This window comes from Triticum urartu, chromosome 1A (genome assembly GCF_056163025.1).
Source record: "Triticum urartu cultivar PI428250 chromosome 1A, HENAU_Tu73, whole genome shotgun sequence".
Taxonomy (NCBI): domain Eukaryota; kingdom Viridiplantae; phylum Streptophyta; class Magnoliopsida; order Poales; family Poaceae; genus Triticum; species Triticum urartu.
In genome coordinates this window covers 63993372-64011369 of record NC_141873.1, presented here as the reverse complement: position 1 = coordinate 64011369, position 17998 = coordinate 63993372, and positions in this window count along the sequence as shown.

Genomic DNA, 17998 nt, shown 5'->3' with positions numbered 1-17998 from the left:
CCTTTATAATCACCCAATTACGTTGTGACGTTTGGTAGCACACAAAGTGTTCCTCCGATAAACAGGAGTTGCATAATCTCATAGTCATAGGAACATGTATAAGTCATGAAGAAAGCAATAGCAACATACTAAACGATCGTGTGCTAAGCTAATGGAATGGGTCATGTCAATCACATCATTCTCCTAATTATGTGATCCCGTTAATCAAATGACAACTCATGTCTATGGTTAGGAAACACAACCATCTTTGATTAACGATCTAGTCAAGTAGAGGCATACTAGTGACACTCTGTTTGTCTATATATTCACACATGTATTATGTTTCCGGTTAATACAATTCTAGCATGAATAATAAACATTTATCATGATATAAGGAAATAAATAATAACTTTATTATTGCCTCTAGGGCATATTTCCTTCAGTCTCCCACTTGCACTAGAGTCAATAATCTAGTTCACATCGCCATGTGATTTAACATCAATAGCTCACATCACCATGTGATTAACACCCATAGTTCACATCGTCATGTGACCAACACCCAAAGGGTTTACTAGAGTCAATAATCTAGTTCACATTGCTATGTGATTAATACCCAAAGAGTACTAAGGTGTGATCATGTTTTGCTTGTGAGGGAAGTTTAGTCAACGGGTCTGCCACATTCAGATCTGTATGTATTTTGCAAATTCCTATGTCAAAAATGCTCTGCACGGAGCTACTCTAGCTAATTGCTCCCACTTTCAATATGTATCCAGATTGAGACTTTGAGTCATCTGGATCAGTGTCAAAACTTGCATTGACGTAAACCTATACGACAAACCTTTTGTCACCTCCATAATCGAGAACCATATCCTTATTCCACTAAGGATAATTTTGACCAATGTCTAGTGATCTACTCCTAGATCACTATTGTACTCCTTTGCCAACAGGGCAGGGTATACAATAGGTCTGGTACACAGCATGGCATACTTTATAGAACCTATGGCTGAGGCATAGGAAATGACTTTCATTCTCTCTCTATCTTCTCCCGTGGTCGGGCTTTGAGTCTTACTCAGTTTCACACCTTGTAACACAGGCAAGGACTCTTTCTTTGACTGTTCCATTTTGAACCACTTCAAAATCTTGTCAAGGTATGTACTTATTGAAAAACTTATCAAGCGTCTTGATCTATCTCTATAGATCTTGATGCTCAATAAGTAAGTAGCTTCACCGAGATATTTCTTTGAAAAACTCCTTTCAAACATTCCTTTATGCGTTGCAGAATAATTCTACATTATCTCCGATCAACAATATGTCATTCACATATACTTATCAGAAATGCTGTAGTGCTCCCACTCACTTTCTTGCAAATACAGGCTTCACCGCAAGTCTGTATAAAACTATATGCTTTGATCAACTTATCAAAGCGTATATTCCAACTCCGAGATGCTTGCACCAGTCCATAGATAGATCGCTGGAGCTTGCATATTTTGTTAGTACCTTTAGGATTGACAAAACCTTCTGGTTGCATCATATACAACTCTTCTTTAATAAATCCATTAAGGAATGCAGTTTTGTTTATCCATTTGCCAGATTTCATAAAATGCGACAATTGCTAACATGATTCGGACAGACTTAAGCATAGATACGAGTGAGAAACTCTCATCGTAGTCAACACTTTGAACTTGTCGAAAACCTTTTTGCGACAATTCTAGCTTTGTAGATAGTAACACTACTATCAGCGTCCGTCTTCATCTTGAAGATCCATTTAATCTCAATGGCTCGCCGATCATTGGGCAAGTCAATCAAAGTCCATACTTTGTTCTCATACATGGATCTCATCTCAGATTTCATGGCCTTAAGCCATTTCGCGGAATCTGGGCTCATCATCGCTTCCTCATAGTTCGTAGGCTCATCATGGTCAAGTAACATGATCTCCAGAACAGGATTACCGTAGCACTCTGGTGCGGATCTCACTCTGGGTTACCTACGAGGTTTCGGTAGTAACTTGATCTGAAGTTACATGATCATCATCATTAGCTTCCTCACTAATTGGTGTAGTAGTCACAGGAATAGATTGCTGTGATGAACTACTTTCCAATAAAGGAGCAGGAACAGTTACCTCATCAAGTTCTACTTTCCTCCCACTCACTTCTTTCGAGAGAAACTCCTTCTCTAGAAAGGATACATTCTCAGCAATGAATAACTTGCCTTTGGATCTGTGATAGAAGGTGTACCCAACATTTTCTTTTGGGTATCCTATGAAGACACACTTCTTCGATTTGGGTTTGAGCTTATCAGGTTGAAACTTTTTCACATAAGCATTGCAACCTCAAACTTTAAGAAACGACATCTTAGGTTTCTTGCTAAACCACAGTTCATACGGTGTTGTCTCAACGGATTTAGATGGTACCCTTTTAATGTGAATGCAGCTGTCTCTAATGCATAACCCCAAAACGATAGTGGTAAATCGGTAAGAGACATCATAAATTGCACTATATCAAATAAAGTACGGTTATGATGTTCGGACACACCATTACGCTGTGGTGTTCCTGGTGGCGTGAGTTGCGAAACTATTCCGCATTGTTTCAAATGTAGACCAAACTCATAACTCAAATATTCTCCTCCACGATCAGATCGTAGAAACTTTATTTGCTTGTTACGATGATTTTCAACTTCACTCTGAAATTCTTTGAACTTTTCAAACGTTGCAGACTTATGTTTCATTAAGTAGATATACCCATATCTGCTCAAATCATCTGTGAAGGTCAGAAGATAATGATACCTGCCGTGAGCCTCAACACTTATCGGATCGCATACATCAGTATGTATTATTTCCAATAAGTCAGTTGCTCCCTCCATTGTTCCGTAGAACGGAGTCTTTAGTCATCTTGCCCATAAGGCATGGTTCGCAAGCATCAAGTGATTCATAATCAAGTGATTCCAAAATTCCATTAGCATGGAGTTTCTTCATGCGCTTTACACCAATATGACCTAAAAGGCAGTGCCACAAATAAGTTGCACTATCATTATTAACTTTGCATCTTTTTGGCTTCAATATTATGAATATGTGTATCAGTACGATCGAGATCCAACAAACCATTTTCGTTGGGTGTATAACCATAGAAGGTTTTATTCATGTAAACAGAATAACAATTATTCTCTAACTTAAATCTATAACCGTATTGCAATAAACATGATCAAATCATATGCTTGCTCAACGCAAACACCAATAACATTTATTTAGGTTTAACACTAATCCCGAAAGTATAGGGAGTGTGCGATGATGATCGTATCATTCTTGGAACTACGTCCATCACACATCATCACTTCACCCTTAACTAGTCTCTGTTCATTCTGCAACTCCCGTTTCAAGTTACTACTCTTAGCAACTGAACTAGTATCAAATACCGAGGGGTTGCTATAAACACTAGTAAAGTACACATCAATAACATGTATATCAAATATAGCTTGTTCACTTTGCCACCTTCTTATCCGCCAAATACTTGTGGTGTTTCCGCTTCTAGTGACCAGTCCCTTTGCAGTAGAAGCACTTAGTCTCAGGCTTAGGTCCAGACTTGGGCTTCTTCACTTGAGCAGCAACTTGCTTGATGTTCTTCTTGAAGTTCCCCTTCTATCCCTTTGCCCTTTTTTGAAACTAGTGATCTTGTTAACCATCAACACTTGATGCTCTTTCTTGATTTCTATCTCCGTCGATTTCAGCATCACGAAGAGCTTGGGAATCGTTTCCGTTATCCCTTGCATATTATAGTTCATCACGAAGTTCTACTAACTTGGTGATGGTGACTAGAGAATTCTGTCAATCACTATTTTATCTGGAAGATTAACTCCCACTTTATTCAAGCGATTGTAGTACCCAGACAATATGAGCACATGCTCACTGCTTGAGCTATTCTCCTCCATCTTTTAGCTATAGAACTTGTTGGAGATTTCATATCTCTCAACTCAGGTATTTGCTTGAAATATTAACTTCAACTCCTGGAACATCTCATATGGTCCATGACGTTCAAAACGTCTTTGAAGTCCTGATTTTAAGCCGTTAAGCATGTTGCACTAAACTATCAAGTAGTCATCATATTGAGCTAGCCAAACGTTCATAACGTCTGCATCTGCTCCTGCAATAGGTCTGTCACCTAGCGGTGCATCAAGGACATAATTCGTCTGTGCAACAATGAGGATAATCCTCAGATCACGGATCCAATCCATATCATTGCTACTAACATCTTTCAACTTAGTTTTCTCTAGGAACATATCAAAAATAAAACAGGGGAGCTAAACGCGAGCAATTGATCTACAACATAGATATGCTAATACTACCAGGACTAAGTTCATGATAAATTAAAGTTCAATTAATCATATTACTTAAGAACTCCCACTTAGATAGACATCCCTCTAGTCATCTGAGTGATCACGTGATCCAAATCAACTAAACCATAACCGATCATCACGTGAAATGGAGTAGTTTTCAATGGTGAACATCACTATGTTGATCATATCTACTATATGATTCACGCTCGACCTTTCGGTCTCAGTGTTCCGAGGCCATATCTGCATATGCTAGGCTCGTCAAGTTTAACCTGAGTATTCTGCGTCTGCAAAACTAGCTTGCACCCGTTGTAGATGGACGTAGAGCTTATCACACCTGATCATCACGTGGTAGAGCTTAAAGCACGTCGTTAGAACCAGTCTCGCGTAAGACACCACGTGATGACATGATGGTAAGCAGTATGACTTATATCGCCCACAACTCACTTGTGTTCTACTCGTGCATATAACATCAACGCATAAAACCAGGCTCAGATGCCACTATTGGGGAACGTAGTAATTTCAAAAATTTCCTACGCACACGCAAGATCATGGTGATGCATAGCAATGAGAGGGGATAGTGTTGTCTACGTACCCTCGTAGACCGAAAGCGGAAGCGTTAGCACAACGCGGTTGATGTAGTCGTACGTCTTCACGATCTGACCGATCAGTATCGAACGTACAACACCTCCGAGTTCAGCACACGTTCAGCCTGATGACGTCCCTCGAACTCCGATCCAGCCGAGTGTTGGGGGAGAGTTTCATCAGCACGATGGCATGGTGACGATGTTGATGTTCTACCGACGCAGGGCTTCGCCTAAGCACCGCTACAGTATTTTCGAGGTGGACTATGGTGGAGGGGGCACCGCACACGGCTAAGAGATCAATGATCAATTGTTGTGTCTATGGGGTGCCCCCTGCCCCAGTATATAAAGGAGCAAGGGGGGTGCGGCCGGCCATAGGAGGAGGCGCACCGGAGGAGTCCTACTCCCACCGGGAGTAGGACCCCCCCTACTTTTTCCTAGTTGGATTAGGACTTGGGGGGAAGGAGGAGAAAGGGGAAAGGAAAGGGGGGGGTGCCCCCCTCCTTGTCCAATTCGGACTTGGGGGGGGGGGGAGGGGCGCGCGGCTGCCCCTTGGCCGCCTCTCATCTTCCTCCACTTGGGCCCATAAGGCCCAATAGCCTCCGGGGGGTTCCGGTAACCCCTTCGGTACTCCGGTAAAATCACTATTTCACCCGGAACACTTCCGATATCCAAACATAGGCTTCCAATATATCAATCTTCATGTATCGACCATTTCGAGACTCCTCGTCATGTCCGTGATCACATCTGGGACTCCGAACAACCTTCGGTATATCAAAACACATAAACTCATAATAAAACTGTCATCGTAACGTTAAGCGTGCGGACCCTACGGGTTCGAGAACTATGTAGACATGACCGAGACACGTCTCTGGTCAATAACCAATAGCGGAACCTAGATTCTCATATTGGCTCCTACATATTCTATGAAGATCTTTATCGGTTAGACCGCATAACAACATACGTTGTTCCCTTTGTCATCGGTATGTTACTTGCCCGAGATTCGATTGTCGGTATCTCAATACCTAGTTCAATCTCGTTACCGGCAAGTCTCTTTACTCGTTCCGTAACACATCATCCCGCAACTAACTCATTAGTTGCAATGCTTGCAAGGCTTAAGTGATGTGCATTACCGAGAGGGCCCAGAGATACCTCTCTGACAATTGGAGTGACAAATCCTAATCTCGAAATACGCCAACCCAACAAGTACCTTCGGAGACACCTGTAGAGCACCTTTATAATCACCCAGTTATGTTGTGACGTTTGGTAGCACGCAAAGTGTTCCTCCGGTAAACGGGAGTTGCATAATCTCATAGTCATAGGAACATGTATAAGTCATGAAGAAAGCAATAGCAACATACTAAACGATCGTGTGCTAAGCTAATGGAATGGGTCATGTCAATCACATCATTCTCCTAATGATGTGATCCCATTAATCAAATGACAACTCATGTCTATGGTTAGGAAACACAACCATCTTCGATTAACGAGCTAGTCAAGTAGAGGCATACTAGCGACACTCTGTTTGTCTATATATTCACACATGTATTATGTTTCCGGTTAATACAATTCTAGCATGAATAATAAAAATTTATCATGATATAAGGAAATAAATAATAACTTTATTATTGCCTCTAGGGCATATTTCCTTCAAAACCAATGCATGCTCAAGAGGTAGCAAGAAGGATTTCTGGCGCCGTTGCCGGGGAGATCTACGCCAAGTAAAGACATACCAAGTTCCCATCACAACTCTTATCCTTCGCATTACATTATTTGTTATTTGCCTCTCATTTTCCTCTCCCCCACTTCACCCTTGCTGTTTTATTCGCCCTCTTTTCCTTTCTCCCTCTCTTTCCGTCCGCTTTTTCTTTGCTTGTTTGCTTGTGTGTTGGATTGCTTGCTTGTCACGATGGCTCAAGATAATACTAAATTGTATGACTTTGCCAATAACAACAATAATGATTTTATTAGCACTCCGATTACTCCTCTTACCGATGCTGAATCTTGTGAAATTAATACTGCTTTGCTGAATCTTGTCATGAAAGATCCGTTTTCTGGCCTTCCTAGTGAAGATGCCGCTACGCATCTAAACAACTTTGTTGATTTGTGTGATATGCAAAAGAAGAAAGATGTGGATAATGATATTGTTAAACTTAAGCTATTTCCGTTTTCTCTTAGAGATCATGCTAAAGCTTGGTTTTCGTCTTTGCCTAAAAATAGTATTGATTGATGGAATAAGTGCAAAGATGCTTTTATCTCTAAGTATTTTCCTCCCGCTAAGATCATATCTCTTAGAAACGATATTATGAATTTTAAGCAACTTGATCATGAGAATGTTGCACAATCTTGGGAGAGGATGAAATTAATGATATGTAATTGCCCTACACATGGTTTGAATTTATGGATGATTATACAAAAAATTTATGCCGGATTGAATTTTGCTTCTAGAAATCATTTAGATTCGGCCGCGGGAGGCACTTTTATGGAAATCACTTTAGGAGAAGCTACCAAACTCCTAGATAATATTATGGTTAATTATTCTCAATGGCACACTGAAAGATCTACTAGTAAAAAAGTTCATGCGATTGAAAAGATTAATGTTTTGAGTGGAAAGATGGATGAACTTATGAAATTGTTTGCTAATAAGAGTGTCCCTACTGATCCTAATGATATGCCTTTGTCTACTTTGATTGAGAATAATAATGAATCTATGGATGTGAATTTTGTTGGTAGGAACAATTTTGGTAACAACGCGTATAGAGGTTTATTTTAATTCTAGGCCGTTTCCTAGTAATTCCTCTAATAATTATGGTAATTCCTACGACAATTCTTATGGAAATTATAATAAGATGCCCTCTGATTTTGAATCTATTATTAAATAATTTATTAGTTCACAAAAGAGTTTCAATGCTTTGATCGAAGAAAAAATGCTTAAGATTGATGAGTTGGCTAGGAACGTGGATATAATTTCTCTTGATGTTGATTCTTTGAAAGTTAGATCTATTCCACCTAAGCATAATATCAATGAGTCTCTCAAAGCTATGAGAATTTCCATTGATGAGTGCAAAGAAAGAGCCGCTAGGATGCATGCTAAAAAAGATTGCTTTGTGAAACCGTGTTCTTCTAGTTTCCATGATAATAATGATGAAGATCTAAAATTAATTGATGTGTCCCCTATTAAATCTTTGTTTTGCAATATGAATCTTGATAATGATGGGACTGAACATGATCCACCTTTACCTAGACGGCGTTCCAAAAATTCAGAGTTTTTAGATCTTGATGCAAATATTAGTAAAACTGGGATTGAAGAGGTTAAAACTTTAGATAGCAACGAACCCACTATCTTGGATTTCAAGGAATTTAATTATGATAAATGATCTTTGATAGATTGGATTTCCTTGTTGCAATCCGTGCTAAATTCTCCTCATGCTTATAGTCAAAATAAAGCTTTTACTAAACATATCGTTGATGCTTTAATGCAATCTTACGAAGAAAAACTTGAGTTGGAAGTTTCTATCCCTAGAAAACTTTATGATGAGTGGGAACCTACAATTAAAGTTAAAATTAAAGATCATGAATGCTATGCTTTGTGTGATTTGGGTGCTAGTGTTTCCACGATCCCAAAAACTTTGTGTGATTTGCTAGGTTTCCGTGAATTTGATGATTGTTCTTTAAACTTGCACCTTGCGGATTCCACTATTAAGAAACCTATGGGAAAGATTAATGATGTTCTTATTGTTGCAAATAGGAATTATGTGCCTGTAGATTTCATTGTTCTTGGTATAGATTGCAATCCTTCATGTCCTATTATGCTTGGTAGACCTTTCCTTAGAACGATTGGTGCAATTATTGATATGAAGGAAGGGAATATTAAATTGCAATTTCCATTAAGGAAAGGCATGGAACACTTCCCTAAAATAAAATTATATTACCATATCAATATATTATGAGAGCCACTTATGGATTGCCTACCAAAGATGGCAATACCTAGATCTATCCTTGCTTTTATGCCTAGCTAGGGCGTTAAACGATAGCGCTTGTTGGGAGGCAACCCAATTTTAGTTTTATTCCTTGCTTCTTGTTCCTGTTTAGTAATAAATACGTTATCTAGCCTCTGTTTTGGTTGTGTTTTTTGTGTTTGTGCCAAGTAGAACTGTTGAGAAGACTTGGGGAAAGTCTTTTTGATCTTGCTGTAAAAAACAGAAACTTTAGCGCTCACGAGAATTGCTGCAATTTTTATTGGAGAGTGCTATTTAGTTAATTATTTTTGCAGATGATTAATAGATAAATCCCTCACGTCCAGAAATTTATTTTAGAATTTTTGGAGTTCCAGAAGTACTCGAAACCTACAGATTACTACAGACTGTTCTGTTTTTGACAGATTCTGTTTTTTTGTGTGTTGTTTGCTTATTTTGATGAATCTATGGCTAGTAATAGAGTTTATGAACCATAGAAAAGTTGGAATACAGTAGGTTTAACACCAATATAAATAAAGAATGAGTTCATTACAATACCTTGAAGTGATGGTTTGTTTTCTTTTACTAACGGAGCTCACGAAGATTTTCTTTTAAGTTTTGTGTTGTGAAGTTTTCAAGTTTTGGGTAAAGATTTAATGGATTATGGAACAAGGAGTTGCTACCTCTTGAACACTTGCGTTGGTTTTCCCTTGAAGAGGAAAGGGTGATGCAGAAAAGTAGCGTAAGTGTTTCCCTCAGTTTTTGAGAAGCAAGGTATCAATCCAGTAGGAGGCTACGCACGAGTCCCTCGCACCTACACAAAGAAATAAATTCTCGCAACCAACGCGATAAGGGGTTGTCAATCCCTACACGGTCACTTACGAGAGTGAGATCTGATAGATACGATAAGATAATATTTTTGGTATTTTATGATAAAGAGAAATAAAAGATGCAAGTAAAATAAAAGGCAAAGGAAATAACTAAGTATTGGAAGATTAATATGATGGAAGATAGACCCAGGGGCCATAGGTTTTACTAGTGGCTTCTCTCAAGAGCATAAGTATTCACGGTGGGTAAACAAATTACTATTGAGAAATTGACAGAATTGAGCATAGTTATGAGAATATCTAGGTATGATCATGTATATAGGCATCACGTCCGAGACAAGTAGACCGACTCCTGCCTGCATCTACTACTATTACTCCACACATCGACCGCTATCCAGCATGCATCTAGAGTATTAAGTTCATAAGAACAGAGTAACGCTTTAAGCAAGATGACATGATGTAGAGGGATAAACTCATGCAATACGAAATAAACCCCATCTTGTTATCCTCGATGGCAACAATACAATACGTGCCTTGCTGCCCCTACTGTCACTGGGAAAGGACACCGCAAGATTGAACCCAAAGCTAAGCACTTCTCCCATTGAAAGAAAGATCAATCTAGTGGGCCAAACCAAACTGATAATTCGAAGAGACTTGCAAAGATAACCAATCATAGATAAAAGAATTCAGAGAAGATTCAAATATTGTTCATAGATAAACTTGATCATAAACCCACAATTCATCGGTCTCAACAAACACACCGCAAAATAAGATTACATCGAATAGATCTCCACAGGAGAGGGGGAGAACTTTGTATTGAGATCCAAAAAGAGAGAAGAATCCATCTAGCTAATAACTATGGACCCGTAGGTCTGAGGTAAACTACTCACACTTCATCGGAGAGGCTATGGTGTTGATGTAGAAGCCCTCCGTGATCGATGCCCCCTCCGGCGGAGCTCCGGAAAAGGCCCCAAGATGGGATCTCATGGATACAGAAAGTTACGGCGGTGGAATTAGGGTTTTGGCTCCGTATCTGGTAGTTTGGGGGTACGTAGGTATATATAGGAGGAAGGAGTACATCGGTGGAGCAACAGGGGGCCCACGAGGGTGGAGGGCGCGCCTAGGGGGGTAGGCGCGCCCCCTACCTCGTGCCCTCCTCGTGATTGCTTGATGTAGGGTCCAAGTCCTCTAGATCATGTTCATTCCGAAAATCACGTTCCCGAAGGTTTCATTCCTTTTGGACTCCGTTTGATATACTTTTTCTACGAAACCCTAAAATAGGCAAAAACAGCAATTCTGGGCTGGGCCTCCGGTTAATAGGTTAGTCCCAAAAATAATATAAAAGTGTATAATAAAGCCCAATAATTTCCAAAACAGAATATAATAAAGCATGGAACAATCAAAAATTATAGATACATTGGAGACGTATGAAGCATCCCCAAGCTTAATTCCTGGTCGTCCTCGAGTAGGTAAATGATAAAAATAGAATTTTTGATGTGGGATGCTACTTGGCATATTTTCAATGTAATTCTTCTTAATTGTGGTATGAATATTCAGATCCGGAAGATTCAAGATAAAAGTTCAATATTGACATAAAAATAATAATACTTCAAGCATACTAACTAAGCAATTATGTCCTCTCAAAATAACATGGCCAAAGAAAGTTCATCCCTACAAAATCATATGGTTTAGTCATGCTCCATTTTTGTCACACAAGAATGCTCTCATCATGCACAACCCCAATGACAAGCCAAGCAATTGTTTCATACTTTAGTAATCTCAAACTTTTTCAACCTTCACGCAATATATGAGCGTGAGCCATGGATATAACACTATGGGTGGAATAGAATAATGATGGGGGTTATGTGGAGAAGAAAAAAAGGGAGAAAGTCTCACATCAACGAGGCTAATCAATGAGCTATGGAGATGCCCATCAATTGATGTTAATGCAAGGAGTAGGGATTGCCATGCAACGGATGCATTAGAGCTATAAATATATGAAAGCTCAACAGAAGAAACTAAGTGGGTGTGCATCCAACTTGCTTGCTCACGAAGACCTAGGGCATTTGAGGAAGCCCATTGTTGGAATATACAAGCCAAGTTCTATAATGAAAAGTTCCCACTAGTATATGAAAGTGACAAAACAAAAGACTCTCTATCATGAAGATTATGGTGCTGCTTTGAAGCACAAGTGTGGTAAAAAGGATAATAACATTGTCCCTTCTCTCTTTTTCTCTCATTTTTTTGGGCCTTATCCTTTTTTGGCCTTTATCCCCTTTATTTTATTGTTTTCCTCACTTGGGACAATGCTCTAGAAAATGATGATCATCACACTTCTATTTACAACTCAATGATTACAACTCGATACTAGAACAAAGTATGACTCTATATGAATGCCTCCGGCGGTGTACCGGGATATGCAATGAACCAAGAGTGACATGTATGAAAGGATTATGAATGGTGGCTTTGCCACAAATACTATGTCAACTACATGATCATGCAAAGCAATATGACAATGATGAACATGTCATGATAAATGGAACGGTGGAAAGTTGCATGGCAATATATGTCGGAATGGCTATGGGAATGGCATAATAGGTAGGTATGGTGGATGTTTTGAGGAAGATATAAGGAGGTTTATGTGTGAAAGAGCATATCATATCACGGGGTTTGGATGCACTAGCGAAGTTTGCACCAACTCTCAATGTGAGAAAGGGCAATGCACGGTATCGAAGAGGCTAGCAATGATGGAAGGGTGAGAGTGAGTATAATCCATGGACTCAACATTAGTCATAAAGAACTCACATACTTATTGCGAAAATCTACAAGTCATCAGAAACCAAGCACTATGCGGATGCTCCTAGGGTGATAGATTGGTAGGAAAAGACCATCGCTCGTCCCCGACCGCCACTCATAAGGAGGACAATCAAAGAACACCTCATGTTTCAAATTTGTTACATAACGTTTACCATACGTGCATGCTACGGGACTTGCAAACTTCAACACAAGTATTTTTCAAATTCACAACTACTCAACTAGCACAACTTTGATATCACTACCTCCATGTCTCAAAACAATCATCAAGCATCAAACTTCTCTTAGTATTCAACACACTCATAAGAAAGTTTTTACTAGTCTTGATTACCTAGCATATTAGGATTATTTAAGTAAATTACCATGCTATTTAAGACTCTAAAAATATTCTAAGTGAAGCATGAGAGAATAATAGTTTCTATAAAACAAAACCACCACCGTGCTCTAAAAGATATAAGTGAAGTACTAGAGCAAAAACTATATAACTCAACAGATATAAGTGAAGCACATAGAGTATTCTAATAATTTTTGAATCATGTGTCTCTCTCTCAAAAAGTGTATATAGCAAGGATGATTGTGGTAAACTAAAAAGCAAAGACTCAAATCATACAATACGCTCCAAGAAAAACACATATCATGTGGTGAATAAAAATATAGCTCCAAGTAAAGTTACCGATGGAAGTAGACGAAAGAGGGGATGCCTTCCAGGACATCCCCAAGATTTGGCTTTTAGGTGTCCTTAGATTATCTTGGGGTGCCATGGGCATCCCCAAGATTAGGCTCTTGCCACTCCTTGTTCCATATTCCATCAAATCTTTCACCCAAAGCTTGAAAACTTCACAACACAAAACTTAAAGTAAAAAATCTCGTGAGCTCCGTTAGCGAAACAAAACAAAACACCACTTCAAGGTACTGTAATGAACTCATTCTTTATTTATATTGGTGTTAAACCTACTGTATCCCAACTTCTCTATGGTTTGTAAACTATTTTACTAGCCATAGATTCATCAAAATAAGCAAACAACACACGAAAAACAGAATCTGTCAAAAACAGAACAGTCTGTAGTAATCTGTAGCTAACGCAAGATCTGGAACCCCAAAAATTCTAAAATAAATTTCTGGACGGGAGAAATTTATCTATTAATTGTCTTCCAAAATAATTAACTAAATAACACTTTCCAAATAAAAATGGCAGCAATTCTAGTGAGCGCTAAAGTTTTTGTGTTTTACAGCAAGATTAAAAAGATTTTCCCCAAGTCCTCCCAACGGTTCTACTTGGCACAAACACTAATTAAACACAAAAAACACAACCAAAATAGAGTCTAGATAATTTATTTATTACTAAACTTGAGCAAAAAGCAAGTAATAAATATAAAAATAAAATTGGGTTGCCTCCCAACAAGCGCTATCGTTTAACGCCCTAGCTAGGCATAAAAAGCAAGGATAGATCTAGGTATTGCCATCTTTGGTAGGCAATCCATAAGTGGCTCTCATAATAGATTCATAAGGTAATTTAATTTTCTTTCTACGGAAGTGTTCCATGCCTTTCCTTAATGGAAATTGGAATATAATATTTCCTTCCTTCATATCAATAATTGCATCGATCGTTCTAAGGAAAGGTCTACCAAGAATAATAGGACATGAAGGATTGCAATCGATATCAAGAACAATAAAATCTACAGGCACATAGTTCCTATTTGCAACAATAAGAACATCATTAATTATTCCCATAGGTTTCTTAATGGTGGGATCCGCAAGGTGCAAGTTTAAAGAGCAATCATCAAAATCACGGAAACCTAACAAATCACACAATGTCTTTGGAATCGTGGAAACACTAGCACCTAAATCACACAAAGCATAGAATTCATGGTCTTTAATTTTAATTTTAATAGTAGGTTCCCACTCATCATAGAGTTTTCTAGGGATAGAAACTTCCAACTCAAGTTTTTCTTCATAAGATTGCATCAAAGCATCAACGATATGTTTAGTAAAAGCTTTATTTTGACTATAAGCATGAGGAGAATTTAGCACGGATTGCAACAAGGAAATACAATCTATCAAAGAGAAATTATCATAATTAAATTCCTTGAAATCCAAAATAGTGGGTTCATTAATATTTAAAGTTTTGACTTCTTCAATCCCACTTTTAACAATTTTAGCATCAAGATCTAAAGACTCTGAATTTTTGGAACGCCGTCTAGGTAAAGGTGGATCATGTTTAGTCCCATCATTATCAAGATTCATATTGCAAAACAAAGATTTAATATGGGACACATCAATAACTTTTAGATCTTCATCTTTATTATCATGGAAACTAGAAGAACACGCTTTTATAAAGCAATCTTTCTTAGCACGCATCCTAGCGGTTCTTTATTTGCACTCATCAATGGAAATTCTCATGGCTTTGAGAGACTCATTGATATCATGCTTGGGTGGATTAGATCTAAGTTTCAAAGAATCAATATCAAGAGAAATTCTATCAACGTTCCTAGCCAACTGCTACCTCTTGAGCACTGCGTTGGTTTCCCCCGAAGAGGAAGGGATGATGCAACAAAGTAGCGTAAGTATTTCCCTTAGTTTTAGAGAACCAAGGTATCAATCCAGTAGGAGGCTACGCTCGAGTCCCTCGCACCTGCACAAAACAAATAAATCCTCGCAACCAATGTGATAAGGGGTTGCCAATCCCTACACGGCCACTTACGAGAGTGAGATCTGATAGATATGATAAGATAATATTTTTGGTATTTTTGTGATAAAGATGCAAAGTAAAATAAAAGCAAAGGAAATAACTAAGTATTAGGAGATTAATATGATGAAGATAGACCCGGGGGCCATAGGTTTCACCAGTGGCTTCTCTCGAGAGCATAAGTATTCTATGGTGGGTGAACAAATTACTGTTGAGCAATTGACATAATTGAGCATAGTTATGAGAATATCTAGGTATGATCATGTATATAGGCATCACGTCCGAGACAAGTAGACCGACTCCTGCCTGCATCTACTTCTATTACTCCACTCATCGACCGCTATCCAGCATGCATCTAGAGTATTAAGTTAATGAAAACAGAGTAACGCCTTAAGCAAGATGACATGATGTAGAGGGATAAACTCATGCAATATGATGAAAACCCCATCTTGTTATCCTCGATGGCAACAATACAATACGTGCCTTGCTGCCCCTACTGTCACTGGGAAAGGACACCGCAAGATTGAACCCAAAGCTAAGCACTTCTCCCATTGCAAGAAAGATCAATCTAGTAGGCCAAACCAAACTGATAATTCGAAGAGACTTGCAAACATAACCAATCATACATAAAAGAATTCAGAGAAGATTCAAATATTGTTCCTAGATAGACTTGATCATAAACCCACAATTCATCGGTCTCAACAAACACACCGCAAAAAGAAGATTACATCGAATAGATCTCCACAAGAGAGGGGAAGAACATTGTATTGAGATCCAAAAAGAGAGAAGAAGCCATCTAGCTACTAACTATGGACCTGTAGGTCTGAGGTAAACTACTCACACTTCATCGGAGGGGCGATGGTGTTGATGTAGAAGCCCTCCGTGATTGATGCCCCCTCCGGCGGAGCTCCGGAACAGGCCCTAAGATGGGATCTCGTGGATAGAGAAAGTTGCGGCGGTGGAATTAGGGTTTTGGCTCCGTATCTGATCGTTTGGGGGTACGTAGGTATATATAGGAGGAAGGAGTACGTCAGTGGAGCAAAAGAGGGCCCACGAGGGTGGAGAGCGCGCCTGGGGGGGGGGGGGTAGGCGCGCCCCCCTACCTGGTGGCCTCCTCTTTTGTGTCTTGACGTAGGGTCCAAGTCTCCTAGGTCTTGTTCGTTGAGAAAATCACGTTCCCGAAGGTTTCATTCCGTTTGGACTCCGTTTGATATTCCTTTTCTTCGAAACCCTAAAACAGGCAAAAAACAGCAATTCTGGGCTGGGCCTCCGGTTAATAGGTTAGTCCCAAAAATAATATAAAAGTGGATAATAAAGCCCAATAATGTCCAAAATAGTAGATAATATAGCATGGAGCAATCAAAAATTATAGATACGTTGGAGACGTATCAAGCATCCCCAAGCTTAATTCCTGCTCGTCCTCGAGTAGGTAAATGATAAAAACAGAATTTTTGATGCGGAGTGCTACTTGGCATAATTTTAATGTAATTCTTCTTAATTGTGGTATGAATATTCAGATCCAAAAGATTCAAGACAAAAGTTCATATTGACATAAATATAATAATACTTCAAGCATACTAACAAAGCAATTATGTCTTCTCAAAATAACATGGCCAAAGAAAGTTCATCCCTACAAAATCATATAGTTTAGTCATGCTCCATTTGCGTCACACAAGAATGCTCTCATCATGCACAACCCCGATGACAAGCCAAGCAATTGTTTCATACTTTAGTAATCTCAAACCTATAAACATTCACACAATATATGAGCGCGAGCCATGGACATAGCACTATGGGTGGAATAGAATATAATGAGGGGGGTTATGTGGAGAAGACAAAAAGGAGAAAGTCTCACATCAACGAGGCTAATCAATGGGCTATGGAGATGCCCACCGATTGATGTTAATGCAAGGAGTAGGGAATGCCATGCAACGGATGCACTAGAGCTATAAATGTACGAAAGCTCAACAAAAGAAACTAAGTGGGTGTGCATCCAACTTGCTTGCTCACGAAGACCTAGGGAACTTGAGGAGGCCCATTGTTAGAATATACAAGCCAAGTTCTATAATGAAAATTCCCACTAGTATATGGAAGTGACAAAACAAGAGAATCTCTATCATGAAGATTACGGTGCTACTTTGAAGCACAAGTGTGGTAAAGGATAGTAACATTGTCCCTTCTCTCTTTTTCTCTCATATTTTTCTCTCCTTTTTTATTTGGCCTTTCTCTTTTTTATATGGCCTTTCTCTTTTTTTTATAATTCCTCACTTGGGACAATGCTCTAGAAAATGATGATCATCACACTTCTATTTATTTACAATCCAATGATTACAACTCGATACTAGAACAAAAGATGAATTTATATGAATGCCTCCGGCGGTGTACCGGGATATGCAATGGACCAAGAGTGACATGTATGAAAGAATTATGAACGGTGGCTTTGCCACAAATACTATGTCAACTACATGATCATGCTAAGCAATATGACAATAATGAATGTGTCATGATAAACGGAATGGTGGAAAGTTGCATGGCAATATATCTCAGAATGGCTGTGGAAATGCCATAATAGGTAGGTATGGTGGCTGTTTTGAGGAAGATATAAGGAGGTTTATGTGTGAAAGAGCGTATCATATCATGGGGTTTGGATGCACCGGCGAAGTTTGCGCCAACTCTCAATGTGAGAAAGGGCAATGCACGGTACTGAAGAGGCTAGCAAGGATGGAAGGGTGAGAGTGTGTATAATCCATGGACTCAACATTAGTCATAAAGAACTCACATACTTATTGCAAAAATCTACAAGTCATCAAAAACCTCGGCACTACACGC